The following is a 23316-nucleotide window of genomic DNA, read 5'->3' on the forward strand; positions in this document are numbered from 1 at the left end:
CATCTCCTGGTTCCTACATTGTTCTGAATTCAACGCAACTTGGCAGAGCCAGTGGCATGACACCATTTTTCAAAAATGTCTCTAAGGGTAAAATTCTGAAGACCAGTGTAAGGGGCCTTCCTTCCACTAACCACCAATGTAAGGGGGTATTCTTCCCACTGACCACCAACGTACGGAGCATTCATCCCACTGACAACCATTGTAAGGTGCATTCTTCTGACTGATAACCAATGCAAAGGGCATTCTACCCACTGACCATCAATATAAATGGCATTCTTCCCACTGACCACCACTGTAAGGAGTCTTCTTCCCACTGACAACCAATGTAAGGAGCCGTCTTCCCACTGACCACAATTGTAAGGAATATTCTTCTCACTGACAACCAATGTAAAGGGCATTCTACCCACTGACCACCAATGTAAAGAGCCTTCCTCCCACTGACCACCCATGTAAAGGACATTCTTCTCACTGACCACCAATGTAAGGGACCTTCTTCCCACTGAACATTAATGTTAGGAGCCTTCTTCCCACTGACCACCAATGTAAGGGACATTCTTCTAACTGACCACCACTGTAAGGGGCCTTCTTCCCACACACCACCACTGTAAGTGAGGCATTCTTCCCACAGACCCCCAATGTAAGGGGCTTTCTTCTCTCCACAGATGGATTATTTTTAGCAGGGGTTCCCTGAGGCCTGAAAATTGTTTCACGATTCCTTTGGGGTAAAAAAAAAAAAAGTTGAGAAAAACTGATATACAGCTTACATGGACATAAAGACACCCCCACGTCCATGTTATGCAGTTGGGTGCCTGAGTGTCCAACCTCCAAAAGACCAGCCTAGTCATGTGGGGGAGGGGAGCAAGTCACATGATCCACAACACCCAGAAATACCAAGAATTTCACTTCGCTTCTGGCGACTGATCCGAGCGGGGGAAACTAAGGGAATCTGACAAGTACTATATGTGCTGCTGGTAGGGTCACCATGACAGTGAACTTGTATTTTACTGTCACGTGTCTCCCATAGTGAGCTCCTGGACCCAAACTGCAATAGAGTGGCCAACTCATTACATTAATGAGCGCCAAAGGGGAACAACCAATGAGATTTCTTGTTTATTTCTTCTATAAAATGAAAGCCTAAACGCGATTGGTTGCAATTTGCACAACTCCGGTTTTGCACCTGTTGGTTTATCATCCTCAAGATATACAAGTGCGGCATTATGTTTCCCTAAATGAACATAGAACTAGATAAATATATCATTTCAGGGCATGCTCCTAATCACTGGAAATGGGATGAGGTGATGCAGCTGGAGGGGTAACTATTTAGACAAATAATTGGTGTGTTCCATGTCATATGACTCAAAGACAAGCGTGTTCTGAAGCAGACCTCCAACCCGCCCGGGTCAGTCCGGTGACACTACGGTGGTGGATTAGTAGCAGCTCTGGGGTAGCGCTGCATAGGTACAGCCACAGATGCAGCAATATCAGTATAGATGAGTTAGAAAATGAATTCCTATTGGTTGCTGTGAGTAGATTTCAAATTGATGGCAACCATACTGAAAATCACTACCTGACTGTCATCTGAACCCCAAGAGCTTACAGTTTGTGACAGAAGGCTTCTGATGTCTATGCTCCTTTAAATGGAGTGCAATCATTGAATGCAGGCCGGTCCTGGATGTGGACAGTGTCATAGACGGCCTACAGGAAGAAGACATCGGCGGATCGATATTTAATTGAGGGCCGTGCCGGGATGCTGTATATTCAGTGTATACAGAAACACATTCATTGACCAAGGTGCCGGGCCCGCTGGCACTGCCCTGGTTAACCTTGATATACTGCAGATCGATACAGCAATAAAAAATATCTGAGCCTCCTCTACAATCCTATAAAGAGGATACAAAAAAAGTAATTGTTTTCTTAATCTTAGTCCGCGTCAGCCTCCGGAGGAACATTCGTTTTCCCCTCGCAGGCAAATCGCACTTCAGATGACCGTCGCGCCACTGCGAAAGATCAAATTAAAAAACAGAAAACGATCCAATCTGATGAGAGATGCGGGGAGGGGGATGCAAAGATTACAAAGACACAAGTGTGGCGTGAATGAAAAATATCTGCTTTATTCTGGCCCAAAACTACCAAAACGCGCACTTAAAGGAGAACTATGCGGTGAGTGAAAATCACTCAGCCTCATAGCTGGAGCCGACCTGTGACAATGAAACTGTCACACGTCGGCTCAATAGATCGGGAAGTGTGCAAACACATATCGTCGCTCGCTCACTTCTCGATCGTCTCCCTGCAGAGAGCTGTGACTTTCACTCACCTCTCCCTGCAGGGATTCCCTCCCTCCCCGCTCCTCCAGCGCTGACTGGCTGAACGGACGGCGGAGGGGGCGGGTACAGCTGGCTATGCCTCTAGATAGGCAGAGCCAGCTGTCAATCACGCAGCTGGGTGGATCCCGTCAGTAATGTCGGGATCCGTCCCGGCTGTGGCGGTTTCAGTATAGCGCGAGCTGTAGCTCGCGGTATACTGAGCTTAGTTAGTCCTCCCGTTACCCTTAGGAGAACTATGGGGAAAAGCACTGACCCCATAGTTCTCCTTTAATCCATGCAGTGTGGGGGTAGTCCCACTACAAGGGTTAAATTAAAAAAAGCACATGACCATTGCATAAAAGATAAAATAGATTTGCAAGACAAACATCACCAAAAGAAAGTCTTGTGCTTCCTATGAAAAAAAAAGATACAAGTATTACATTGTTATCTTAAATAGTTACATTGTTATCCCTGAATAAACCGGCCCATAGCAGAAATGTAGAAATCACTCTGATCCATAAAGGGTGTACAGGAACAGGAAGGGGTTAAAGTGTCACTCCACCCACAACCGTTTCCTGTGGAGACTGAAGACTTAAATCCCTGAATGATTTCTTATATCTCCTGGAAATTCCAACGGTGAGATCTCCTCATTTGGGTTCTGGACACGTGTCGCAGTCACTGCAAGGACTCCCAGCTCTCCCTGCTGGAGTCTCACGTCATTTTATATCAGCAGTGGGAGCGGAGACACCCCAAGGTGGTCTGGAAAACCCAAATATCCAAAGTGGGTGAGAACTGAGCCAATGCTGGACCCCCCAAGGGTATAAAGAGCCAAGATTTAAAGACACAGTACGCCTTTTGGGGAAAAATAAGTAAATACAACAAAGTGCATTTACTACTTTTGTTGCATGAAAGCCTGCGCAGCATTGCGCGTGCGATCAACATGTTGCAGATGCAATGCACAGGCTCTTGCAGTGATTACCCCCAGCCACTGCTCTGCATGGTGGTATGGACCTTCTGTTATGGGACTGTAGGAAGTGTGACCGGACTACCATTGCGGTGACGTCGCCGCCCTGCTGCCGGCACTGTCCCGAGTTGGTCTGCCATGGTGGCAGATAAGACTTGTAGTAGTTTCACTAACATTGGATGACAGCCGCGATTCATTTATAAAAATCCATATCCCTCAGTATGATGTGCGTCAGGCAAGGATGAGGGCAGTTTGGGTATGCTGTATGTAGCCATGCTTTATGTTACAACCTAAAGCTGGCTGATTTGTAAAGCATTCGCCCAGCGTATAGCTGAGCAAACGCTGTATTACTGTCACTAGAGGGAGCCGAGGAGCATAGGAATTTCCTATGCTCCTCAGTTCCACCTAGTGGCAGTAAGACCCTGTGAATGACATTTGCCGGGCATAGAAATTTCCTATGCTCCTCAGCTCCACCTAGTGGCAGTAAGACCCTGTGAACGACATTTGCCCAGCTTGGCAATTTCCTATGCTCCTCAGCTCCACCTAGTGGCAGTAAGACCCTGTGAACGACATTTGCCCAGCTTGGCAATTTCCTATGCTCTTCAGCTCCACCTAGTGGTAGTAAGACCCAGTGAACGACATTTGCCCAGCATAGGAATTTCCTGTGCTCCTCAGCTCCACCTAGTGGCAGTAAGACCCTGTGAACGACATTTGCCCAGCTTGGCAATTTCCTATGCTCTTCAGCTCCACCTAGTGGTAGTAAGACCCAGTGAACGACATTTGCCCAGCATAGGAATTTCCTGTGCTCCTCAGCTCCACCTAGTGGCAGTGAGACCCTGTGAACGGCATTTGCCCAGCATAAGAATTTCCTATGCTCCTCAACTCCACCTAGTGGCAGTAAGACCCTGTGAACGGCATTTGCCCTTCATAGGAATTCCCTATGCTCCTCAGCTCCATCTAGTGGCAGTAAAAGGCATTCACACAGCTATATTTATAAATCAGCCCTTAATGTTTTTTCTCGTTCAGACCAGACACCATGGATGGGGTCCCACCCCCATGCTGGGCTATTGTATTCTGACACCCAGCACCCGCAGCTGTCAGAATACATGAATGGTAACTTTAGCACATTGGCTGAAGTCACTGTCCATCCAACAATTTTTGTTGCTGCTCCTTTGACAAAAGTTGATTGAAAAATTGACTTTTGTCAAGCAGATGGGTACTGGCAGTGTATGGCCAGACTAAAAATAAAGGTGGACTTTTCCTTTAATTCAGCCCTCCAGTCTCCAATTATGAATAAATCTCATTTTTGGATGAACTGGTCCTTTAAATAAGCGAAAACCGACGTTCCTGCACTCGGTCTACCACACACAGACAGAACCTTCAATCGGAAACCAACCCAGAATATGGAAACAGGGAGGGGGGGTATTATCACTGCGCTGACTGTCTGCGCCATCGACCTTACAAGGAAACCTCATTTGTTTCCAATTAATTGCGATTTCTGTTAGATTAAAAAAAAATTCTTCAGCTGAAATGATCCGGATTTTTTATTTTTGGGTTGTTATTGTTTCGCGGCGCAGGTCGATATCCTGGAAACGCCCCATTTTTAATCATTCTTTGCGAGCTGTTTTTGCTGCCCGCTCTGTATCTTGGCTGAAGGGTACAGCAAGAACAGGAGGTGATATTAAATGCCAACCACAGCCAGGAGGAGGAGGAGGAGGAGAAGAGGCGGCAGTGGAGCTGAGACAGGCAGAGACAGGAGGAACTGGGGTAGAGATTAACCCTCCGCCTGCCAGGGCGAGAGTCTCGTGAAAGCAGACGTGCCGTGCGCCATCAGGCATTCTGTAAACTGAAAAAGTAAACAGAGGCTGATGAAAGACTAACAATTCCAATTCATTTGCCAATGGATATTTACAGGTAGCTTTTCATGTGCCTCCGCTGAACAGCTCCTGGCACCTTGTTCAAAAAGTGGCCAGAAAAAGAGAAACACCCTCCCAAAGCGGAAGTAGGCACACCAAGGCTGTTTGCATAAGCAAAACTACTTAACAGCTAACTAAAAAGGATATTTAAAATGTAGCTTTTAATGTGCCTCTGCTGAACAGCACCCGGCACCTTGTGAAAAAAGTGGCCAGAAAAAGAGAAACCCCGTCCCAAAGCAGAAGTAGGCTCACCAAGGCTGCTTGGGTAACACTACTTAAAGTGACATTAAACCCTCAGATTTTTTAACATAAAACAATACTGTAATGTGTGCCTTACAGTAATCCATGGTAGTTTCCCTTCTCTTTGCTGCTCTTCCTTTTAAATCTGTATCTGTTCTCATGCTGGGCAGAACTTCTGTTTTGCAGCAGACTGCCTTGTCTCTGGAATGGATACACGGCGTCTGTGTGCAGGTTCACAACCTGAGCCAGCACTACAGGAAGAGGCACTCAGCTGCAAAGGGAAGTTCTCCCCCAGCATGAGAAGAGATAAGGATTTTGTCAGGGCTGAGATAATGGGCCGGGTGTGGAACCCCTTGGCAGGGACGAAATATGTCCAAAAGCGCAGCACAAAAGGGTAATCCAAATAGAGTAGTTAAGTCCAGTTCCGGGTCGTGGCAGGCAGCAAGAATCGTAGTCAAAGGGTCGGTAGCCGGGAAGTCAGATCAAATAACAGGTTCACAGGAAGGAGCTGGGTGTTCATCATGAGGTAGAATAACTCAGCAATGAGTCAAGGCTCTGACCAGCTTTATATACACAGGGAACCCAGGACCGCCCCCTGGCTGCCAGGGCAACCAGGAAGCTTCCCCAGTCAGGAGCCAATCGCAAGGCCGAGGGCAGTTGGTGAAAGCTGAAGTCCTCCCCCAGCCTGAGTAACACCTGGAATGTGGGATGGCGCAGGCGCACTATGCGCGCGCTTCCGGGCATGCACGCGCTGTTTGCGTACAGGCGCGGGACACGCACACCGGCCCCACCAGTGCCAGATGCCCTGCCAGGAGGAGGAGCCTGTGCCCGATGCACGCGCCGGTGAACCTGGTAAGGAACGGCCCCCCTGGGTCCCTGACAGATTTAAAAGGAAGAGCAGCAAAGAGAAGGGAAACTACCATGGATTACAGTAATGCGCACATTACAGTATTGGTTTATGTTAAAAAATCTGAGGGTTTAATGTCACTTTAAAGGATAGCGATAAAGGAAATTTACAGGTAGCTTTTAATGTGCATCTGCTGAACAGCACCCGGCACCTTGTGAAAAAAAAATATATAATTGGCCAGAAAAAGAGAAACACCGTCCAAAAGCGGAACTAAACCCATCACAATTGTTTGCTTAGGCAAAACTACCTAAAGTATAGCTAAGCTGTATATGTAAAGGTAGATTCCAATGTGCCTCTGTGAAACAGCACCCAGTGCCTTGTACTAATAGAATAATAATAAGTGGCCAGAAAAAGAGTAACCCTGGCCCAAAGCGGAAGTAGGCCCACCACGGCTGTTTGCTTAGTCAAAACTACTTAAAGGATAACTAAAAAGGATATTTGAAGGTAGATTTGAATGAGCCTCTGCTGAACACCCGAGCACCTTGTAAACAAAACAAAAAAAATAACTGGCCAGAAAAAGAGAAAGCCTGTCCCAAAGGGGAAGTAGGCCCATCACCGTTGTTTGCATCGGCAAAGCTACCTGAAGGATAGTTAAAAACTATATGTGAAGGTAGCTTGTAATGTGCCTCTGATGAGCAGCACCCGGCACCTTGTGAAAAAAAAAGTGGCCAGAAAAAGAGAAACCCCGCCCCAATGTGGAAGTAGCACCTTGTGGAAAAGGGGGCCAGAGAAAGAGAAACCCCGTCCTAATGTGGAAGTAGCACCCAGCACCTTGTGGAAAAGGTGGCCAGAGAAAGAGAAACCCCGTCCCGATGTGGAAGTAGCACCCAGCACCTTGTGGAAAAGGTGGCCAGAGAAAGAGAAACCCCGTCCCGATGTGGAAGTAGGCCCATCACAGTTGTTTGCTTAGGCAAAACTACCTAAATGATAACTAAAAAGGATATGTAAAGGTAGTTTTATAATGTGCCTCTGCTGAACAGCACCCAGCACCTTGTGAGGAAACATAATTGGCCAGAAAAAGAGAAACCCTGACCCAATGCAGAAGTAGGCCCATCACGGGTGTTTACTTGGACAAAACTACCTCAAGAATAACTAAAAGTTTTTAATGTGCCTCTTCTGAACAACACCCAGAACCTTGTGAAAAAGGTGGCCAGAAAAAGAGAAGCAAGCTGTGGTGAAACTACAAATCCCATGATTCATTGCAAGGCTCTGTCAGCGACAGGCATAACCCCAAGAGGCAGCGGCACTATGAGATTTGTAGTTTTTACCACAGCTGGAGGGCCGAGTTTTGGCCACCACTGGTCTACATCTATCAATGAATCTCCATTTATTCCTATGGAGATGTCATCTAATATGTGCCCCAATGGTGGGTGGTCTCTCCATAGGAATGAATGGCCAGGAGATTTATCATCAGTGCAGCTCCTAGCTGGCCACACAATGGGGATGCTGGAGAACCAACAAGAGGGGAGTAAATGACCTTAGGGTGGTACGGTGGTGGAGAGGGTTAATTTTAAGGCTGACTCTACTGAAAGCATCCATCAGTGTCCAGGTACAAGGGGAAAAGGGGCTTGCCATGGTCTAAAAATGAGAGCGCAGCATACAGAGGTATGGTTTACACCTCTTGGGACAGCAACCTTGAATGCCCTTGTGGCCAACTCTTCCTTGCAGTCTCCATGCAGTCTTCCTGTGCAATGGCCAAGACCAAGAGATGCTCCCTTGGACATTCTTCCCTATCGGGGGACCATCTATGATGAGCCAGAGAAATATGGTGCCGAGTTACAGCTACAGAGGCTGAGTCTAATGAAGTGACTAGGGAGTCACAAAACACGTCCTTAGCTCCTAATGACTGTATTCCGTTGTTTTTTTTTATCCCAGCCACAACATTATTTTGACTATAAACAGAGTGAGTGAGTGTGAGTACCTCAATCAGGATCTAAAGCTTCTGTAAACCCAAACTCTATTTTTCAGTTTGTTTGGCATTATGCCAATTTATTTTTCTGTACCTGTCGCAAAGCTTCTTGGCTACCCATTTGCTGTTGCAGGGTGACAACCGGCTCGTATTTAGTAGAAGCGTTGTCAGCCAGCTGTGTCTGCTCCTTCAAATGGTCATCAGACTGCTTAAAGGTGAACTATAGGGTCAGTGCTTTTGTCCTTCCCCCCGGCCTGTGACTGGACAGTTGAAGGAGAAGCAGCAGAATGAGTGCAATCTATCACTTTGCACTCTCCTCCTATATATCGCCACGCTCCTTGTTAGCACACAAGCACTACATCAAATCTGGATCTATGGGCTGCTTCTCCCTCTCCAAGTTTAAAGGAGAACTATGGGGTCAGTGTTTTTCCCCATAGTTCTCCTAAGGGTCACGGGAGGACACAAACTAGCGTCCTCCCATCACCCAAACACACAAGGGTTTCTGTGTGTCCCTGAAACGTCGCACTAAGTGTGTTATTTTGCTTTTGATGCATGTCAATAAATAGACGTAATCGATTTACTATTGGAGTTCCGGTGTCTATTTCTTTTCTGCATTACTTTGACGGTGGCCATCCGTCGACTACTGAGCACCCAGGATACTTTGTTGGACGTGCGGTCAGGAGTGCAATGGGTACATGGACTGTAACCAAAGCTCAGTATATCGCGAGTTACAGCTCACGATATGCTGAAACCATCGCAGCCAGGACGGATCCCGACATTACTGTTGAGATCCACCCAGCTGCGTGAGTGACAGCTGGCTCTGCCAATCTAGACGCAGAGCCAGCTGTACCCGCCACCTCCCCCGTCCGTTCCACCAGTCAGCGCTGGAGGATCGAATCGGGGGAATACCTACAGGGAGCCGTGAGTGACAGTCACCTCTCTCTGCAGGGAGATGATCGAGAAGTGAGCGAGCGACAGTATGTGTTCGCTCACCTCCCAATCTACTGAGCCGACCTGTGACAGTCTCATTGTCACACGTCGATTCAAACTATGAGGATGAGTGATTTTCACTCACCTCATAATTCTCCTTTAGGCCCCCATTTACACACATGGAAATCTTCAGGTTGAGCGCTGTCGCACCTCATGAAACACGCTCAGCATGAACATTTCCATTATATTCAATGGTGCCTGTTCACACCTGAGCATTGCACTGTCACTTCTTGGCCAGAAAGTACACAAGCTTTTGTCAGTCACTGTTTTTTTGCCCCCATGGACTTCAATGGGAGCGCCTAAAAATGTGCAAAAGAAACATTTTGGCACATTTTGAATTAATTTCTGCATCTAACGACTGGTCTCCGCCTCCTAGAAACCTCAGGCCTGCAAAAAGAAAATAGAAGAGTATGAGTGTCCATGATGGTTGTGGAGACTTTCATCCGCCTGTTGAGTGCTCACAAGAACCTATACAACCTCTGTGACCCCAGTGACGGCCATTTCAGAAACGTGGCAAGCGGCAGAAGACCCAGGAGGAAACTGAGCGCAAAGTTTTCCCATAATAGGACTTCTGATAGCACAAGAAACAACAACTCCGCACAGAAAAAAAAGAGGAAGCAGATACAAGGACAACAGAGACATATGATGTCACAGGTGATACATCGGCCCATAAAAAACACCCGAAGCTCCAAAAACACATTCAAAGACTTCACAAACATCAAAAAAAGTGTTCACACTCAAGTGTAAATGGGGACTGATGGCCCAATGATGGAGCAACTACAGCAGGCTGACAGCACTGATGCTAATTGTAAAGCAGTGAATTAGAGTTGTCAGCCTGCAACAGGAAGTGATGTTACTGGCAGGACCTCCAGGAGAGACAATTTGTAGCAGATTCAAGAAAAAAAAAGATTTATTAGAAAAACTGCCTACAGTGAGGTATGATCCTAAACATACTGAAAAATAGATATTTTTTTGGGTTCACTTACACTTTAAAAGCTGTCTGAGGTTTCCGCTGACTTCCTGTTCTGCCTGATACCTGGTAAATAGACAGGAAGTGGGGTAATTTCTTCTCACTTCCTGTTCTTTCGAGCACCTGTCAAATAGATAGGAAGTTGGGTGATTTCTTCTCGCTTCCTTTTCTGGCAACACTTAAATAGAAGTTGGAAGTTGGGTAACTTCTTCTCACTTCCCATTCTTTCGGGCACCTGTCAAATACACAGGAAGTTGGGTCATTTCTTATCACTTCTTGTTCTTTCGGGCACCTGTCAAATATACAGCAAATGGAGAAACTGTCTCTTACATTCTATGCTGGCATCTGTAAAATAGACAAGAAGTGGGAAGCTTTTCCCACTTCCTGTTTTGTCTGCATTTGTCAAATAGAGGCAAAGTTGGGAAATTTCCCCTTACTTCCTGTACTGTCTAACACCTATCATCCAGCCAAGAGGTAAGGGGATATTTCTGGAGACGCAAACAGCAATAAAAACCTTCTTCACTCTTCCAGAAGATGTGTTTTATTTTCTTGCTGCCTTTTCCAGTAGGAGGGGGGCTCACTTCCTGTTCTAATACCCATTAAAGAGAAAGCCAGGACATTTTCCTTTACTTCCTGTTCTGTCTGAGTGAGGAGAAGTCCTCCAAACGGAGACTCATACAGCAAAAAAACCTGAAAGAGGTTTTAACGTAAAGTAAATCTAAAGCCGTAACCTTCATTTATTAAGTCCTGGATAGAGTATTGAATGATTCAAACCCCTAGCAGGTGTTTCTCTGCATCTGTGTCCCACTGAGGAGACTTTACTTCACTTCCTGTCCTAAAGACACATTCTCTCCAAACACTTGTCACATCAGCAAGTATCCCTATTGAAAGATTTCCATATTCCTGTCCCAGTTTGAACTGAATATTTTGGAATTTCCTATGGAAAGACACTAAAACAAAAGAGCTTTTGCTGGAATATTCAGCTTCATACGTGAGATTTCCCCCGCAGTACTATTTTCTGCCACTAGATGTCCTCCGTCTGCTACCCAGCACCATTCAACCTGCTGCCTCTGAACTCAGGACATCCCTGACCCACCCCCAGCCTGTGACAGGAGGAGCAGCACAGTGATGAGCTCATCTCTCTGTCACTCTGCTCTCTGCTCCCATCAGCAGGCTTCTTGTTTTGGCTCCTCGTGCTGCTTCTTCCTTTCACGCTCCAGAACTGCTGTACACTGACTACAATAGGCTGTTATGAGGTCAGATTCAGGTACGTACACTGCTTGTATGAAACAATACAGTTAATGATGTATTATTGATGTCAGAACTGCATTCATTGTATCTTTTATGTCTGTCCAGAGTTCAAGTTTAAATCAGAACTCATTAAAGCGGACCTTCACATTAAAAAAGTACTTTGCGTCAGTGGCGTCACAAGGGGGGTGCGGCCCCCACCCGGGTGACACTATTGGAGGGGTGACACCAAAATGACTGACAGTTATTTTGGTATCACCCCCTCTTAAAAGTCGGGCACTCGGTCATGGACCAAGAGCCCGACAGTGTCAGGAGAGAGGAGGGAACCCGGCAGCATAACTCATCCCGCCGGGTGACTGTCCCCTCCTCTCTCTGCCGGCGTCCATCACTAAGATGGCCGCACATGCGCGATGATGTCACGGCGGGGTGTCACCCAGTATCCGCTCCGGGTGACACCAGGCCTCGGGACGCCCCTGCGTCCCGAGGCATCAGCATCCACAGTGCAGCCAGAGATGGCGGGACCTGGTGTTGCAATATTGGGGGCTGAATTCGGAACGGACAGGGCGGGATACACAGTGCATTTCTGGCCCTATAGACTTCAATAGGAAGAACACATGTAACATGCATTTTTGTGTGTTTTAGCATATGACAATAAGCCCCGCCTCCTAGCCACCTATACTTTATTTCCCCTTTTTAGTCCCAAACAGAAAATGCATTTAAATGCGCTAAAAAAAGCCCCAAAATACAGAGGGGCATTCGAGACCGGAGACTTAGTAACCGGCCCTCATTGCCCCATCTCAGGTACCCGTCCTTTGTCCACAACCTGCATCCTTGTGAGGCTTCAGTATCATGACAGGTGCCCTTTAAAGACTCTAAGCCAGGTCAGACGGGCGCTTTCAGTGCTACGTCCATCAGCTCATCGGTGCCCATCCAGCGCTTTCCCCGCCACTTCCTGCTCTCCCATCTGTCCCGGGGGCAGAGGGCGATACAGATACAAGTCACCAGCAGAAACTTATCGAAAAGCAAAAATAAGAGAGGTCGGCCGTCGCGTGCGTCTTCACAGCGCCAAAAAAACCCAAAACAACGGCACTGACGCAGCACTGCAAACACCCACCTGACCCTGAGCGGGACGGCCCGGCCCTGATGAACGACAAAAAGTTCTCCGTCGCCCTTTATATAAGGAGTTATTTTTGCATCTGTCCGAACGCGCCGTTCCGCCATCGACCCCGGAGAAGGAGAAATATTCCGTACCTTGGCGTCTACACAGAAGTTTCTCTCCCCATCGCCGAGCAGGACGGAGCGTTCATGGAGTTCAGCCCGTGCTGAGATGTGTCATCCGTAGCAGACAACCCGGTCCCTTAAGGGTGAGACGGAGCTTCACAAAGAGAGCGAGCTTCGTGTCTTCATTCAGCGCTGGGGAATCCGGGCCAAGAGTGTGATTGTAAACCTAATAAACCGCACCCGAGACAAGATCCACGAAACGCCGCCAACCTCCTGCTAAGAGCGCCGCTTGCTTTTCAGCAGTGCCCACGTACGTTTAACCCTCGCCTGCCCCAACCTACAACTCCAACACAGCAGCCAGACCCGGATTAACTGTTACGATGTATAAGGATTTGTTACTATGTACATAGACTTGTTACAATGTATAAAGATTTTTTTGTCTCAATGTTTTTCTTTTATTTATTTTTTTGGGAACCTCCGTCAAAGCCTTTATAGCTGACCCGTGAGAGTCGCCCTTATTGGAACCGCTGTCACCGGGACTGAAAGTGATGGGATCATCTAAAACGGAGTTGTCACCGGGACAGGAAAACGTACCAATGAAGACAGCTAACTAGGGATTTCCTCTCACTTCCTGTTGTGCCTGCAGTACAGGAAGTGAAGGGAAATCTCTTGATGACAAAGAAGCGTGCCGACAGGGTTTTAACCATTCCCTATCCAGAATTTTTTTTTTTAAGTTGGCTTTAGAAATACTATAAGGCAAGGCCCTCCAGCTGTTGTGGAACTACAAGTCCCATGAGCCATTGCACGACTGACAGTTACAGGTATGATTATCAGAGGCAAAGGCATGTTGGGATTTGTAGTTAAAGTACAGCGGGAGGGCCGGTGTTGCCCCCGCCTGCTATAAGGGTAGGCAATCTCAGCACTCCAGCTGTGGTGACACTACAAATCCCAGCACACCACTTCCTTTGGGAGGAGTCATGCCTGTGGTTGTCAAGGTCTTGCAATGCCTTATGGGAGTTGTGGCTGCTTCACAGCTGGAGGGCCGGAGTTGCCTACCAAAAAACATGTGTTTAGGGTGCCAAGGACAAGGAGTCAGGTTTTTATTGCTGTCTGTGTCCCCGTTAGGGAGATTCCCCCCCCATCTATTGGTCCTAGTGAATGTTATCACTGAAAGTGAAATAAAATCCCAAATTTTAGGTTGTCACCAGAACAGGAAAAGAGGGGAAATCCTCCCATAGGGACACTAGTTCTGGTGACCACCACCTCACTTCCTGATGTGGCTATCAGACAGGAAGTGAGGGGAAATCTCCCCAATGGGACACAGATGACAAAAAAAAAGCTGACTGGGCTATACTCCTCCCTTACTCCATCCATAACTAAAGAAAATTGGCTTAATTTCTACTTTAACTCTTTCATTGCCACAATCGACTTTGGCTGACTTTTTGCAACTTGACTTTAATCTGCAATGCTAAAAAGAGTTTGGATGCGGGTGATCGACTCCAATGCACCATCACGCCCCCTCCTGCCCTTGAACACAGGAAGGCGGGCAGGTCGCGATACAGTGCGTTTCGGAGGCTGACCGCTCTGGAACGAACTGTTTGTGGTGTGAACCGGCCCTCAGTCCCTGTCCACACCTTCGCGTTCGGTGAACGGGTGTCAACCGCACATCATGCGCGCACTCTGACGCACATTCACAGAACATGTTAAAAACACACATCATGCTTGCGGTGTCGTTACTTGTTAACTGCACCCCAAACGTGGGCGGGAAAATATGCGTTTTTTCGCATGAATTGGCACACATTAAAACGCACTGGAAAAAATGCGATATGCCTGTAGCAGAATCTGCTACATGAGCTACTTTCCTGCGTTTGTTGTTGCACATGCGGCACCCATTGAAATCATTGGGCAAACGTGGGAAAAACACGCACGAAGCTGAGCGAACGCGACTTTGATCTCAGCATGCCGAGGTGCGAACCCTCTTTCACACCATCGTGTTCCATGAAAACGCAGAAAAAAATGTGCGCTTTGATTAGCATTCATGGAAGGCGCTTAAAAGCGCGCCACGTCCCTCTGTTCTATTACTAGTTAATGGCACCCCAAATGCGGATGGGAAACGCGCGGAATGCATCTAGCAGATTTTGCTACATGAGCTGCTTTTCCCGTGTTTGACGCACCTGCTGACCCATTAACATCAAAAGAAGCCACTCGTCAGACGTGGGGAAAAAAATTCAAGCAAATATACACAAACATGCGCGAATGTGACGCACGTTCCCACTATGCGATGGTGTGGCCGGGGCCTATGTCTGGATTCACACTTTTGTGACCCTCTTATGTGCAAAAATGTATGGGCGTTAACACTCGCCGCGCCGCACGTTTGTAGCGATAGGACAGCCCATTCATTATAAATAGGCTGCCAACGCACCGCAATGGATAACGTGCATTACAGCAATGCACAAATCTAAGTCAATTGCCAGTTATGGAATGGAAGGGCTGAGGGAGCATTGTTTTTGGGTTGGGCATTAGTTAGTCTGACCCAAAAAGTTGGATTTTTTTTGTGTTTTTTGGAAATTAAAGTGTCTTTATAGAAATTCTGAATTCTTTTTGTATCATATTTGATTGGCGTTTATATTCTTCACTTGTTCTCACAATGTTTGAATGATTGAATTTCAGGCAAACGGTTGCAGGCGCTCCCTTTAGTGGTCATCTGGAGATCAGGGGATGTGATTACCATCACTGCTTAAAGGGGACCAGTAATGAAAAGATTTTCTAACCAGGGACATATCGCAATTGAACAAAATCATTTATTGAAAGAAAAAAAAAACACTGCAAGTAAGCATTTCAAATATTAGATTTCTCTGTGATTTTTTTACCTTCACATTTTTAAGCTGGTGACAGGGTCTATTTAATGCCATCATTTTTCTTTCCCAAAAAAAGGCATCACAAAAAAAAGTAAAATAAAACATTTAAAGCAACAATAAAGGAATAATGATCAAAATGACACAAAAAACAAACAAACAAACAACTACAAAGAGCATTAAATAAACTAAATGACCATAAATACACATGAAAAGGGAGGTCCTGGGGAGTGAGGATCAGGTATCATGTTTCCATACAGCTCCAAATCTCTCAGCTCGTCTTCCCTGAACAAGATCTCTCAGCTCGTCTTCCCTGAACAAGATCACAAGGAACAGAGCAGCCTCCAGCAGATGTCCATCTACTAGCTGGGAGAAGGGAAGAACAGGGGAGTGCTTTGCCTTATCATGCCTGTGGTGTTTGTGGAGACATACACAGCTTACTAGCTCTCACAAGGGTGGCTCCATAGGCCCTGCAAGGGAAAGGAGTTGCCCTTAAACAGGATATCAGGACCAGTGCTCAGTGGACCAGCTGATTCTGCAGGAAACTAAACCTTTTAAACATCAAGAAGCAACATTCATTGTAAGTAGGGATGCACGGATGCCGATACTAGTATTGGTATCAGCGCCGATACTGAGTATTTGTGTAAGCACGCGTACTTGCCCAAATGCTCCCGATGCCTATCCCGATACTGGAACTTCCGGTATCAGGCAGCCGGGCAGGGAGTCATTACCCGCTCCCCGGCTTCCTGATTGTCCAGGAAGCCGGTTCCATGGTCCCTGGTGACGAGGGAGCATGGAGCGGGTTTCCAAGCCAATCAGGAAGCCGGGGCCGTGTAATGACTTGCCACCCAGCTTCCTGATTGAGGTGAAGGTGGTGAATCATTACCCACCCCCTGACTTCCTGATTGGCCAGAAAGCTGGCTCCATGCTTCCTCATCACCTGGGCGGAGAGTTATTTCACGCCGTCCAGCTTCCTTAATGGGACTTCCAGTATCGGTATTTGGTATCGGCCAGTAGCGGGAAAAAAATATCGGTAATTAATGCCGAAAACCGGTATTGGTGCATCCCGAATAGTAAGAGATTTAATTAGCAGTTGAGATAGCTTAAAAATCTTTTGGCTTTTATATCACTTTAACATGAAAATATATCTAATTTCAGGTCCAATTGTAATTTTGGGCAAGTGTTACCCTTTAATCAAACCAGAATAATGTCTACAGTCTCATCATCTATCACAACAACAACAACAAAAAGGAAAACATTGCATTAGGCAGGCAGCTGAGACGTGCGTCTGTGCTTAGAATGAAAGGTCCGGATGTGTGGAAGAGCACGTCATGAGGACACGGCGCAGTCTAGTCTAATGTATTAGCAGCAGATTCTCAGTATAATTTTCTCTCATTAGCTGCTCGGCAGCTCAGAGTGCATAAGAGGTGATCATACAAAACAGATATGTCACACTTCCCGGCTCTGCTCATTAGAAGACTGCCACAAGCTCTACAGGGGTGGGGGGTCCCCGAGAACAAACAGCACCCTTCTACTGAAGATCACAGCCAACCCAGCCAGGCTGGGAACAGAGGCTCCGAGACTTGTACAATGTCAAAGTACGGCTAATGTCATCCATCACAGTTAGGTCTGATTCTCAGAGAGGCTCCGGTCTAAACTGCCCCTCGTATGAGTATGTAAGAAATAGGGACCTTAGATTGTAAGCTCCTCAAGGACAGGGACTGATCGATGGCACTGTATGAACACCTGTAACAAATAATGACAGACAGGTAGCCATCGGTCTAAAGCTGGCCATACACCTTACAACCATCGCAAGACAACCATCGCAAGCCCGCCCGCTGAGGAAACATGCTCGTAAAGCAAAAGACGTGAAACCGTACAGTAGAAATGGTTGCACGCCTCCCATACACCTTTCCCGCGATTATCGTACGATAATCGGCAGGTGTATGGTCACACACATACTTATTTATCTGGTGGTAGTCCATGCAGCTGCTATGGGGCCTGGGGGTGGATGGGGGGCCATCAAGTCAAATTGAGCTTAGAATATCTGTGTACATGTGAAGATAATACAAATCTGTTCACATTGACCCTGTACCCCCTGTGAACATTCCAGTTGTTACTCAGAGTTCCCCTGTGCAGGCTGTTCAGGAAAGATAATTTATTTAACTGTCTTATAGTGTAGATTTATTGCTCTCACAGCTCCTGTTATCTGGCCAGCACTGAGCACTGCATGCCTAAAGCTGGCCATACACTGCTCGAATCTCAGCCAAAATCTGCTGACTCAGACCAAAATGTGATTAGTGGGTGGACCTGATGGCACCACTCCAGTTGACAAAAGTCGATATTTCAATACGGGTGTATCAAGTGATTGTGGAGAATGTGGGGTGTATCAAGGTGATTGTAGAGGATGTGGGGTGTATCAAGGTGATTGTAGAGGATGTGGGGTGTATCAAGGTTATTGTAGAGGATGCGGAGTGTATCAAGGTGATTGTAGAGGATGTGGGGTGTATCAAGGTGATTGTAGAGGATGTGGCGTGTATCAAGGTGATTGTAGAGAATGCGGAGTGTATCAAGGTGATTGTAGAGGATGTGGGGTGTATCAAGGTGATTGTAGAGGATGTGGCGTGTATCAAGGTGATTGTAGAGGATGTGGAGTATATCAAGGGGATTGTAGAGGATGTGGAGTATATCAAGGGGATTGTAGAGGATGTGGGGTGTAGTAAGGTGATTGTAGAGGATGCAGGGTGCTATCAGGTTAGCAGGGGGGTATGGTCTGGCAGGGCCTGGCTGTGGGTCCTCCTGCCTCTGAGATTGCTTGGCATTGGAGGACAGGGAGACACGGAGGTACGTGCTCCAGCCTACTGACATGTCTTGAAGACCTTCTAGAACCTAATTGGATGGGAGATGAAGATGACGATGATCTTGTTCAGTCAGGTGAAGGGAATATGGGGAACATATTGGCCAATCTATTGGAGGTCTGAGATCATGAAAAGGTTAAGAACCCTTGCTCCAATAAAACAGGAAGGTCTGTATTTTTTCCCAGAAACGGTGGTAACCCTTTACTGGACATTTGAGAAGATTTGTCCCAATCATTATAGCTTTCAGGTTCCCACGCTTACCCTTCGACATAACCTTGTAAGCCCCTGAACTGGTGTGAAAGAACTATGTTTGGGTTTCTTTTATCCGGTGGAGCTCAACCTTGATCCTGTCCTCTGGGAGATCTATCTCTGGCCACCCTAAAACTATCAATACGGTCTGAAAGGCGTACTTTGGCTTTTGGATGTAATCTCTCAACGCAGGATTGTCTTCACAGCTGCAGTGACACAGCGGAAGGTGAGCTGCATCTGAAAGGAGGATTAGCTGTGCCAGCGAACACAATACAGGGAGGACAAAGCAGCCCCGGGTCTCCTCCTCTCAGCACACCCACATTCTGTACATCGTGTCTCAGGCAGAATGTGCTATTAAAACCACCCACCCTAATACCAGCAATCAGCACTTTCCCCCCAGGCAAGAAGGTGTTGCAGCACCTGTTAAGTGCTACGTTGTTAGACACATCACCCAACACAAAACACAAATTCCTGGCTGCAGCAGCCATGTTTGTTCACCGCTGAGCGAGGTGACTGTAGAAGGTGACCCTCTCCCTTTAGGAGTGTCACATAAGCCACGGAGCAATCCACAGAGGTGTACATCTATCGCAGCCGCCTGGATTACTTGGAGGCATTTGTCTAGACCTGAGCTTTCATTCTCTTTATTCTTGTATATGTATTCACTTCTCATATATGTCAAGTTGACACAAGGCTTGAATGTGTGTTACCAGTGTACCAATGGCAAAGAGGCAAGGTTTTTCAGTACTTCCAAGATTATATATATATATATATATATATACACATACACAGTATATCTGTCTGGAGGACATCCATCTAGCTCTTTCCTTGTTAGTTATGGGTTTAGATGAAGCACTGAGATCTTGTGGAATGCTAAATTAAGTTTTACTTGCTTATAATAACATTACATCAGAATACAGCATTATACAGCATACAGAAATAACTTCCTGTATATCATAGATAAGTATGCCTATGGAAAACTAACATAGACTAGCATTGCATAACACCGCCATCTACTGGTCAAAAGACATAATTGCAGTCAGTAATACAATCAGTATGCTGCTGCATTCCCAACATTCTTCTCCAGCCTGACTGTCCCTGACTTACCCCTTTCATTCATTGGATTTCAGCTCTTTCAATCATGAAAGCTCAGCATTACAAGTGGATGTTAGCTAGGGTGATCTGCATGCAAAGACAGGAACGCCCACTCCTCTAGACAGGCATGCACCCATCAAGGCATCACTGGGTCTAAAATAAGGTACATAATGAAAACGAAAGGTTTTATTTAAAAATGTGATTAGTATGTTGATGGACAAGCGGAGGTGAAATATAAGTAATCTTCACCCTTAAAGTTAAAACTAAGGTGTCCATTTAAAAAGCTGTAGTATGTAGTAAAAACCCAGCACATGTATGAAGCACATTCACGTTCTTTACAAATACAGTGGAATGCTATTAAAATTTAAAAAAATAATGTGACTGTCTCTTCACCATTCACAGAGTTCTGTTGCATTAAGCAGGGGGAAACCTGCAGGACACTGCGGCCTGCATTTTATGAATGGGCTAAAAAAGGGGCCGCCAGGGAGTAGATAGTGATATCCACTCTCTGCAAGGAGAACAGACAAAAGAAAAAAGTTCCTCCGCGGCTCAGGAAATGAATGAGCCAGGTGCTTGTCGCTGGGAGCACATCCTCCCTCCAATATGAGCCCATACAAGCAGAAAAAAAGCTGGCCACACACTGGATTCTACTGGGATAGTTTATTGAACCGTGCACCACATCACTGGTGTCCTGCTCAAGATCCACCCCCTTAGAAACCCCTATGACTAAGCCCCTGATTGAGTGAAACGCCTCAGAGAGGTGAACCTTGGGCGGGACACCAGTGATGTGGTACAGGCTTCAATAAACTATCCCGGTGGAATCTGGTGTGCGACCATCTTGTTTTCTGTTTGTATGATATCCACTCTCTGTTATAAAAGGGCCCCCAAGAGTTAGATTCTGAACTACCCCGGCTTCTACCTACAACCTTGTCTGCTACCTGCAAAGGAAGAAACCTCTGACACGTCTACTGGAATTTTCTCCGACTTGTTGAGAAATACCCCAAAATCAAGTCAGAAGTATCCCCAAACTACACAGAGGGTTGGTTTTGAAATTGTTCCTCGAGAAGGTCTTCTGAAAGATAAATGATGGTTCGTGCAGTATACGAAGAGGCTCCAGTGTGCCACAGTGAACGGCAGGGCCCACAGATGACGGCTCAGATATTGTGGAAGGCCGTGGCTTACCAACAAAGCTTTCGCAGACTTTCACACAATGTAATGAGTGGTCACCCAACTTAGTCAAACCTCCATCTGGCTGCACAAGTACCGGAAGACTCATGCTCAGTGTTCAAACTTTGCCCAGCTGTCAACCACAGCATCTCCGAGAGCTGAAACCGGCATGGAAAAACAAAGATGAAAGCACTTTGATAAAAGCCTGGACTTCGTCAAAAGAACCTTCCAGCTCAGAGGCAAAGTTTAAGCAGCACTCCGGGGGATGGATATTAGACACAAAAGCAATTAACCAATGTAGGTTTTTGTATCAAATCAAAGGTGAACTCAAGTCAGACTTGAAAATGTAACCTTAAAGAGGTCCTTCATCAATGAAAATAACTTTCTCTCACCTGCCTCCCCGCCCCCCTTACACAATTGGGGGGAAAAAATTTGTACAAAGAAAATACCTTTTTTTTAAACTTTTTTAGAGATCCATTTACTAAATCCTCACCTAGGCGAGGATGACGTAGTCCAGCCACAAGCTGCCTCCTGGGATGTCTAGGTCACATCAATGTCAAGGAGGTAGGCTGTGTGATCTGGCACATACATATCCCTGGCGGAAACTTGCGCTGTGTCTACACATGAACGAGTCCATGCATATGCAGACATGCCACGAGTCCCCACCAGATCCCATAGATCCCTGGTGGTCTATGAATGCGCAGGGATCTCGCACTTGTGCAGACACTCCATAGGTCCCTTAGACCTGACAGAGACCCACGGTGGTCTGTGCAAGTGTAGGGATCTTGAGTTTGCACAGACACTCTGTAGGTCCCGTAGACCTGGCAGAGACCTGCGGTTGTCTGTGCATGCGCAGGGATGTTGCACTTGCAAAGACACGTCATATGTGCCATAGACCTAGCAGAGTCCCGAGGCAGCCTGTGCATGTGCAGGGATTGAGCAAGTAATAGAAAGTCACTCCAACTTGCCAGAGGATACCGACACGCGCTGCACCTCTGGCAGTAGCCAGCCAGCTAAATTAGGACCCTACCTGGAGCTCCTCCCACCGGACCAGCGCTGACTCGCCGCTGCTCTCCCGCACCGAAGGTAAGTGAAGAAAAAAAAACATGCTGATAAGGAGCAAGCCCAGCGCTACAGGGGGTCGGGGAGGGGGTTGGGATGGGGGGGTGGGGGGCGCGCAAAAATGCAACTTTGCCTGTCTAGGCAAGAATCCTAGCACCGGCCCTGCCCACTGGAGGGTCCTTGCTGCGTTTCAAAAAAACTTGATGCATCAAAGAAAGGGTCCAAAGTCCAAACAAAAGTACAGGTCTATAGCACCCCCATAAAAGAGTCCCAATTCCACGTACCCAAGCGGTTCAATTAGGGTAAAGAGCTTAAAGAAGAGAAACAGGCAAAATTAGACTGAAACAGTATTTTCAGAATCAAGTCCGCTTCCCCACACTCTATCAAACTTGAACGGCTTACCCCTGGCTTGCATATGTAACCTTATATAAGTGAAGAGAGGAGTTCATCGGGGCCTTCTAGGCATGAAGGGTTGGCTGTGCCATTTTTTCCAATTTAAGACAATAATCTTCCTGGCATAAAAGAAAAGTAGGGTTACAAAACTTCTAACCGCGACCGTAGGGGCTAGGTTCTCCACATGGCCAGGAAGGAAAATCTTAACGTCCAACTTTAGTGGGATGTTATGGAGTCTAGACCCCAGCAGGGTTATTCACAAAAGGGTGAAGTGTTTGGAGAAGGCAGGAGAAGTGAACAATCTAGGACAACATCGCTGAACTGAAAAGTGAGCTGAATTGATGAATTCTTCCAAACCAGCTCTGTTGTCCTAGATCAGGGATGTCCAAACTGCGGCCCTCCAGCTGTGGTGGAACTACGAATCCCATGTGGCTTTGCAAGATTCTCACAGCCACATACATGACTCCCGGAGAGAGATGCTTCATGGGATTTGTAGTTTCACCACAGCTGGGGGGCCGGAGTTTGGACATCCCTGTTCTAGATTGTTCACTTTTCCTGCCTTCGCCAAACTCTTCACCCTTTAGTGAATAACCCTGTAGGTCCATCAGGTCCAGTGTAAGGATGGGAGCTAAGTAGGCACTGTATGCTATCACATGCTTAGATCTCCATGATCCACATAGAAGTTCAGATTTATTTAAACAGATATGCAGAGATAGGAAAAGAATCTGCATATCAGTCTTTCTCTAATTTTACATATTGTCATCTATGGTATAATAAAACCCACTTAAGCCTACAGAGATGGTAAACAAGGCTGGTGTCCACCAATAAAGAGTAATGGCTAAACATTTATAGCACGGGGAGAAAATCAGAACCCAGTAGTCTACAAGTTAAATCAGCAACAGATGTAAGGGAAAATAACACAGTGGGTGTGCACTGAGTCACGGCCGGGGAGGGTGGGGAGCGAATAGTTTT

General features: G+C 46.6%; 1 protein-coding gene across 3 annotated transcripts in view; it reads right to left on the reverse strand.

Moving 5' to 3' along the window:
- Positions 1–23316, reverse strand: part of ZBTB7C (zinc finger and BTB domain containing 7C) — a 143527-nt gene that overhangs the window by 13035 nt on the left and 107176 nt on the right. Inside the window, exon 1 of one of the 3 annotated variants that reach the window (XM_018555710.1) lies at positions 12699–12768. The exons of the other annotated variants lie outside the window; for them this stretch is intronic. The gene's annotated coding sequence lies outside the window, so the exon portion shown is untranslated. Of the gene's footprint in view, positions 1–12698; positions 12769–23316 lie in introns of those variants that run through there. 3 annotated transcript variants of the gene reach the window in all.

Source organism: Nanorana parkeri, unplaced genomic scaffold, assembly GCF_000935625.1.
Source record: "Nanorana parkeri isolate BGI_ZX_2015 unplaced genomic scaffold, ASM93562v1 scaffold210, whole genome shotgun sequence".
Taxonomy (NCBI): Eukaryota; Metazoa; Chordata; class Amphibia; order Anura; family Dicroglossidae; genus Nanorana; species Nanorana parkeri.